Below are 8,880 nucleotides of genomic sequence, written 5' to 3'. Positions count from 1 at the left end.
CAGTTTTGCTGTGTATACTAAACTATGACTGTGGCTTTCCATAATTTTAATAAAAATGTATAACATTGTTTTAAAGTATTTATGTACCTTGCATATTTATATAAATATATAACTATAAATATAGAAATGCTTTTTCTCAACCAATATTGTATTGAAAGTAACTAAAATGAACAAATCTTGCAACACAATTGTGGTTCTTATGTATGCTGTGCTTTATTACTTCTCATCATTGGGGAAATGAATCCTTTCTTATTTTTCTACGCATTTACAAAATTTAATTGCTTGCTCGATGTTCTCACTCTCACACATTCTTTTTTCCTGTTGTATTTGGATTGCTTATCTATTTAGTGCCATCCTTGACATATTTTGATTTAAGAGTTCACAGTAATTTCATATCCTGATCTAGGTTTTAGTCTTTTGTATACTGTTGCAGACTTTAAAGATAACATTTTCCTGTTATCAGCGATCTATGATTTATAAGACATACACCACCTTACATAAGTCACATATCTAACTTTGAGTGTGACTAGATTTTTCAAAATGATAAACCAGTTTGAATGTAAGTAGGTCTTCTGTGCATTTTAATGTTTCTTATAACACCCCTTTTGTTGTATACAAACCTGAGGGGCAAAACATCATAATTTTGCAGCTACAGAATCTTAGCAATACAAAACTGGGAATGCAAACTACTTAGAAACATAAATATCCCATGCATTAAGCCAAGAGCAGAAGTTAGGCTAACAAAGTTAGATGAACAATGCAATGCAGAGTTCAGAAGTTGTGGACTCACCATTTGTCAGTCATTGGAAAAAACCAGGATATTCAGTCTTGCAGAAGATACATGAATTCAGCAAATCCATTCAAGGAGGTGATTTTCCAGTGAAAAGTTAGACAAGCTTGACTCAAGGAGCACCCATGACAGTAGTCTAGGCGAAAAGGAGATAGGTAGAGCATGGTGCAAACACAAAAGGAAGATACTAGAGAAAACAAGATGAGTTTTAAAATTTGAGGCAACCGATAAATTGGGCAGATATTCAGGTTTCAAAAGGGCTAGAATACCTGATGAGGAATCCTTGGGGTTTTAAGGACACAGATTACATCTTCAACTTACGTGAATGAGGGAATAAACATTACACAGCCAACTCCTCAAAAGATAGCTAGAGTACAAATTAAGTGTATACATACATATGTTTACACATTCATGTATAGATATATAAAGACAAATAAATACATGAGTTAATGAATAAATGAAAAAAAATAGTGAAGTAACCAACAGTCATGAAGTGGCATACACTAAGTGCTCAATAAATGTAAGAATCCCAAATTTACCATCACTATGCTCCTCATAGTATTACAAAGCTGATACAAAATATTGGCAGCTTTTTGTATTAGACATAACATTAGCCTCCCAAATATATCCTCACCCTACTTTCTGGAATCTGTGAATATGTTAAGTTAGACAATGGAGAATAGAGATTGCAGATGGATTCAACTAATCTTGAGATGGGAAATTAACCTGAATTACCTGATTGGGATCAATGTGATCACAAGTTTCCTTAAAGTGGAAGAGGGAGGAAGAATTTGTGTCAGGGTGATATTATATGAGAAAGCTTTTATTGGCTATTACTGACTTTGAAGTTACAAGGAGTTAACAAAGGATGGGGGTAACTTCCAGAAACTGGAACAGTCAAGAAATCAGATTATCCCATAGAATCTCCAAAAAGGAATGTAGCTGGGTGGACACCTTGATTTTAGCCCAGTGAAATCCATTTCAAATTTATGGCCTCCAAAACTTTAACTAACACAGTTGTGTTATCTTAGACCATTACATTTATGGTAATTTGTTATACCAGAATTAGGAGCCTGATGCATCAGCCGTTCCTCTCTCACTTTTTTGATTTCTGGCATTGTCTGTGTTCCAATTTAGAAGCTAAAAGTACAAAATATTTGAAGTTCTATAAACTCTTGGAGCTAGGGCATTAGTATGTGACCCATTTTTGACCGACAGTTCTTGAGAAATGAAATTACAATAACAAACTCTGGAAAGAATGTTTCTTTCTTAAGAAAATAGATCCAAAAAAGAAACAACAGAAACAAAGAAACAACAGGTGGGGAATCACTGGAGTTTTAAGGACACAGATTAATTCAGTATTTTTTGTCTGGATTGGTCCTGTGTATATGTGATGTCTATGAATGACAACTGAGGACGAGGAATCAATCCAACTGATGAATAGCTATTTACTGGGAATCTGTATTAATACATTTTTCTGAATTTATCTTAAATAGTAATCTTAAACGCTATAAAAATTAGATAAGGTTAGTGTGCTGTGACTTTATTTTAATGAATCATTGCTAAACACTGATTTTTATGAGGGGGTCACATATTTTTAATGCTGTGTCTTAAAACCTTGCAATGGCATCATTGTAAGATTTTCTGTTCATTTCCCTAATGACTAGTGATGTTGGGCATCTTTTCATGTGCCTGTTGGCCATCTGCATTTCTTCCTTGGAAAAATATCTTTTCAGTACCTCTGCCAATTTTTAATTGGGTTCTTTAGTTTTCTTTTGATGTTGAGTTTTATGAGCTGTTGATAAATGTTGGATATTAACCCCTTACCAGTAATATAACTTACAAATACTTCTCCCATTCAGTAGGTTGTCTTTTCCTTTTGTCTATAGTTTCCTTTGCTGTGCAAAAGCTTTTAAGTTTAATTAGGTCCCGTCTGTTTATTTTTGCTTTCATTTACTTTGCTTTAGGAGACAGATCCAAAAAATATTGCTACGATTTATGTCAAAGAGTGTTCTGCCTATGTTTTCAACTAGGAGTTTTATGGTTTCAGATCTTACATTTAGGTCTTTAATCCATTTTGAATTTATTTTTGTATATAATGTTAGAGAATGTTCTAATTTCATTCTTTAGCATATAGCTTTCCAGTTTTCCCAACACTTATTGAAGAGACTGTCTTTTCTCTATTGTATAGTCTTGCCTCCTTTGTCATAGATTCGTTGATCCTAAGTACCTGGATTTATTTCTGGGCTCTCTATTCTGTTCCTTTGAGCTATGTGTCTATTTTTGTGCCAGTACCATACTGTTTTGATTACTCTAGCTTTGCAGTATAGTCTGAAGTCAGGGAGCAATAAGACATTCCCTCACACCTATCAGAATGGCAGTCATCAAGAAGAACATAAGTAACAAATGTTTGCCAGGATGTGGAGAAAAGGGAACCCTGTACACTGTGGGTGAGAATGTAAATTGGTGCAGCTAGTATGGAAGACTGTATAGAGGTTTCTCAAAAAACTAAAAATAGAACTACCATATGACCCAATAATTACACTCCTGGGTATATATCAGAAAGAAAAAAAAAAAACCCACTAATTTGAAAAGATACGTGCACCCCAATGTTCATAAAACATTGTTCACAATTGCCACGGTATAGAAGCAATCTAAGTGTCCATCAACAGACAAATGGATAAAGAAGATGTGGTATATCATACACAGTGAAATACTACTCAACCACAAAAAGTATGACATTTTGACATTTGAAAGAACATGGATAGACTTGTAGGGCATTGTGCTAAGTGAAATAAGTCAACAAAGAAAGATAAATACTGTATAATGTCACTTATATGTAAAATTTTAAAAATGCACCAAACTAGTGAATATAACAAAAAAGGAAGCAGATTCACAAATACAGAGGACAAACTAGTGGTTACCAGTGGCGGGATGGTGGTGGTGGGGCAATATAGGGCTAGGGGATTAAGTACAAACTATTATGTATAAAATAGGCTGCAAGGGTATATTGTACAATGTGAGGAATATAGACAATATTTTATAGCTATCAATAGAATATAACTTTAAAAAATTATGAATCACTATATTGTACATGTGTAACGTATAATATTGTACATCAACTATAAAAAAATAATTCAACAGGGACCAAAAAAATTTTCCATTCAAATAGATTTTGGATTCAATATTCTTGTTTGAAAATTGAGATATTTACTAATCTTCTGTCTAAAATTCTATCCCAGGATTCTTCAAAGATTTCTGTCTCTAGTTAGGTAGGAAATTTACATATTTCTTTATTCTCTGTAATATAATTTGATGAACCAAGATATCTGAATGAATTTGGAGTCAGTAAGAGACTTGTTAAATATCTTTATCCATTAATGGTTTCATAAAAGAAAGCTTGCACACATACATGAGCCTGCTGACAACAATCTACATTCAAATTTGTATTTTTGTAAGATTTTGTTTGGAAGATTTTATTTTAAGCATCATTTGTTAATAGTTAGGTTTGCCTGTTTTCTATGGGCTTAAGAATGCAATTATTATCTGCAGTAGAGAATCCCTGCTTAATTCCTTAGACATTTTGGCAGTGGAGTTAATCAAGAATTGATACAAGAAAAAATTCCCACTTACACAATTCCAGATGAAATCAGAAAAAATGCATACTAGAAACTTACACTCCAAATGTGGCTCTTTGTATTGTCATGTTTATTCTTAGAATTACTGTAGCGCTCAGGACAAACTATCTTATTGTGTAATAATATAGGCCTCAGTTTCCAATTCTAGTTACACTCAACGGGCAGGTAGTTATTTAGGGAGACCATCCTCAGTGAGTGATTGGAGACCCATCTGTTTAAGGGCTGGCTGCCAGTGATAGCCAAAGACAGGGAAGATCCATCATTTTAAGTGGGGGATCAATGACTGAGAGTGTACTGTACAAAAGCAAGTCAAGAGAGTGTTATTTTGTATTGGGGAAAAGTCAGAATGATATTGACCCTCTCTAAGTCATGTAGAATTGGATTTAGGGACACAGTTTTTATTGTGAGTGCTCCATGTAGCTTGTTAAAGTCATTCAAGCAGCAGTAACACAAGGCACTTCAAGTCTCTACCTATCATTAAAAAGAATAAAAATATATCCATTCAACCACTCTTCAGAGAAAAAGAAAAAATGTCAATGTTGTATGTCTCTCAATCTCTCCTCTAGAATCTTTTGAAGTGAAACACACAATACACATTTAATACTCAAATACAATTTTCTCCTATCAAGCAGATGGGTTGTCTACTCGAACAGGATATAGTTCAATCAAGCATGAAATCATAGACTAGTAAATCAGGAGAGTACTCAAGATATCATCTATAAAATCTTGAATTAAATGTGACCTAGGGAAGCTAAGTGACTGCCTTCATGATTAAACAAACAAAAGAGGCTGGTAGAGAACTAAGGTATAATTAGAACTAAATATTCTTCGATTTGCATATTTTCATCTACAATAATATGATGCCATCCCAATTAGCCATTATCAAATAATTAAACATTTAGGAAAATATGATCATTATATATCAAACAATAACAAAGTAACAAGATAAAGTCCACTTGTGGATAATATAGTGAATTGATACCCAATATTCATCTCTTCTCATGCTATACTGCAAAGGCTGAAGACTGAAAAATTCAGTTCCTCAGAATTTCTTGTCACTAGTATTTCATATGTTACTAAAAGCTCAGCCGGTTGGATAAGCTCACGCATGTTTGGGAAGTTGATACTAGACAAAGACTGTACTTTTGCAAGCGGTATCATTTGGTGTTCTCTAGTAACATCAGTCAAGACCTTTGTTTCCATCCATGGGTGTTGAGATGCAGGCTTAAATTCTGTCTGGATCTAACAGGCACGGTCCACTTCTATAGCCAATAATTGTGGTGGGACCATACTCAGGCCTACATTACAACTAAAGTGTTCCTGTGGTCAAGTGCAGTGGTTCTCCTTGATTGTGGCAGATTCCCCAGCCTTCCAGTTTAGTGTTTTTTTGTCATGCATCATTCTTGGATGCCCAATTAATGAAAAGTATGCTCTTTTAGCCTTCTAACAATTTAATAAGCACATATTTTCCTTGATTAAATACATTTCTCTCTTTCCACCTGAAATAGTTGGTATTTGTTACTTATAATTAAACCTTGACTAACGTAAAATTTTTGGTGTATCCAACATTTGCTAAAATATTCCAATAAAAGGATATGAATTAAGACTTGAATATGAAAAGAAGGCTTCACAAAAGAAATAGATTTAAAGTTAGACTCAAAGACAGGTAAGATTCTGATAGCCTAAGGGATGAGAAAATTCCAATTCAGATGTGAGAACTAACCTGAATTTACGTCAGCAGGAATAAACTGGCATACATCTACTTTTCAACCATGTACTGAATGCCCTTTGTATGCCAAGTAGTTTGAGTACAGTGAATTTTAATCACTGTTAACCCTGGCTTAAATATATTAGAGACTATATTTGGGAGAAAAAAATCTTTCTATCTATATCTATCTATAAAATAAACACCTTTTTACATGAGCTAAGATATAAGGTTTTATTTGCCTTTCTGGGCATTGACCTTCCTCAGATAGAACTCTAGCTCCTTGCTCTATAGCACTTAGCCATCTGCTTGGCCCCACTGGCCTGGTCTTGACGCAATGCATGCAAGAAACTTGCCTTGCTGGAATTGCTCCCCTAGAAGACTGCTAATTTTGGCAGTCTTTTTCCTTTCATCACATTTCTTCTGAATTTTCTTTGATCATTTTTTGTTTAAAATCTCTTCTTACTCAGGAGTCAGCTTGGCCTCCTTCTTGCCACCCAGGGGAAGTGCATAGTGGGACTCTACCACTGTCTGTATATCAATGAGCACGATGCAATTCTTCACTAGGGTCTTGGTAGGGACCAGTTCATTGTTGGGTGCATGGTAGACAGTATCCATAACCCCTGTCCTGTGCAGGCAACACTCAGAGCCCCAGGACAAGTTCCCCACGTGCAGCCTCAAAGCCCAATATTTCTTGTTGCCTCCCTGCACACAGACTGTGTGTATGCAGCAGGGCCAATCTTGGTATTGGCGAGGGACATCCCAGGTCATACTTCTGCTTCTTGTGGTAGGTTTTTTTTTTGTCCCTGGTCTTGCGGTACTTGTGCCATTTGTTCAAGAGATGCCCATCACTCGTGGCTGGCTGGAAAGAACTTTTTTTTTCCCCCACCCATCATGAGGGGGTCCTTTAATAGAGATGGGCAGACAGGGAATGATGACTATACAGTTGAATTAATAGGAGGGAATTACAATAAAATCTCAAAAAGTGGAAAATATTGAAAGAAATAATCTTTGGAGGGTTTTGAAAAGGGAAGGACATAATAAAAACAATGTTTAAAGCATAACATAGGCAGTAATATATAATACAGTAGAGGAGCTTGACTGGAAGGATATTAAGATTAATGATGCTGGAAAGGGAGGCATAAATACAAGATCAAGGTCTTATAGGAAGGGATGATGTCAACAGGATAGGGATTCATTTTAGTGAGCAGTTAACTTTAGAAGGTAAACATTAATAAAGATTTTTATAGAAGGATCTAATGGTGATGAGACCACGGGTATAAATAAAGAGCTGTATGGAGGTAGAAAGAGGGCAAATGTGTGCTATATGATATAGCACTTCTCAGAAATGAGGGACGTTCTCTCCTGTCTGTGGGCTGTAGTGGGGTGGAAAGCTATAGTAATTGGAATGCAATGAAACAGAAAGTTGTTTAGGGGGGTTGTTTTGGGAGTTCACTACGAAGAATGTCAAGGATCTGGGCCAGAATAAAGCTGAGCAGTGTAAGTTTAATATAGGTCAAGTCTGCCTGTAGTATTCTATAGCCCTGTCATGATAACAGAGAAAATAAATTTAGATACTCTCTAAAAAATGTATGTAAATAGGGTAATTGCAGATGATCTGAAAAATGAATAAATTGAAATAATTCATAATGTTAGGATTTCTAAATCAATCTCAGGTTTAACATTAATATAAAAATCCTCTGAGAATGCCATACTTCAAAATTCTCTAGTTTGATTTCTTTTCTTCTAAAGTTTTGGGGTGTTCCACAATTTTCTATGAAGAAGACAATCTAGGTAATCTGGGGAGACTTTTGCTCCAGTATAAGATGGGACAGAGTACACCTCCGATGGAAAAGCTGATCTCTCCTCACCCCATCTAGTTAGCCTTCTGTTCGAAGCATCTTTCTTGGGAAAACTTGTATCTCCCAGGCTCAGCATAAACTTGTTCCCATCCACCTCTGCCCAAGTGAGGGGTGGAGCCTGGAAGAGGCTATCCTTCTCTGCCCTGCCTGGAGGAATCTTAAGGGAGAGTTGCCAGGAGCGGTCATTCTTACTAGTGTTAGTGTTCTCCCAGTGTTAATAGAGGGAGCTGCACTACTGCACCTGGGGAGTGTAAGGGAGCAGGGGATGAATTAGGAGAATGTGAATAATAAACAAGGGACTTCCACAGGCCATACTATCAGGCTCTACTCTAGGAGGAGGGAGAAATATTCTATCCCTGGTCCTGTCTCCCCCAGGAGCAGGGAGCAGCTTTCTCTCTCAGTATTTTCTTCACAATACCAACTGCCATCCTCATTCCAAACCCAGTGCGTTTTGAGGATAGAACGTGCTCTATCCTTTTGCTTCCCCACAACGTTCTCCATTTTGGTAGTAACTCAGTTTTTCCTGAAGCACAGCTTTGCCTCTTGCAAACAATTTAGAAGCTATCTAGAAGCTGGAATTGTATGCCAGGGAGAAGACAGCAACCTGGAATCTCAGAGGGTTCTTAGACAGCAGCATGACCTGAGCCTGAGAACCTTTGGCCCAGAGAGTAACACATGCTGTGTCAGCTTCCCATCTGTGCAAAAGGAAGAGGATGTTTCTAGCTGCCGTTGCCATTGCTAATTAATCTTCCACCCGCTATGGCACACCTCTCCACACACTACACCCACACAAACACTCCACTGTGGGCAATTGTTTTGAGGGCTTTAAAGGACAGACCAGGAGGAAAGGGTCTTAAGCAGAAGAGCATAGATGGTAGGTGCTGA

General features: G+C 36.5%; 1 pseudogene; it reads right to left on the bottom strand.

Moving 5' to 3' along the window:
* Positions 1–6,367: 6,367 nt before the first annotated feature.
* Positions 6,368–8,496, bottom strand: LOC105077976 (small ribosomal subunit protein eS8 pseudogene; annotated as a pseudogene).
* Between the last annotated feature and the right edge of the window lie 384 nt (positions 8,497–8,880).

The sequence above is a fragment of the Camelus bactrianus genome, chromosome 1 (assembly GCF_048773025.1).
Source record: "Camelus bactrianus isolate YW-2024 breed Bactrian camel chromosome 1, ASM4877302v1, whole genome shotgun sequence".
In the NCBI taxonomy this organism is placed as follows: Eukaryota; Metazoa; Chordata; class Mammalia; order Artiodactyla; family Camelidae; genus Camelus; species Camelus bactrianus.
Note: the sequence above shows the minus strand (reverse complement) of the source record. Positions and strands in the feature narration are given on the sequence as shown.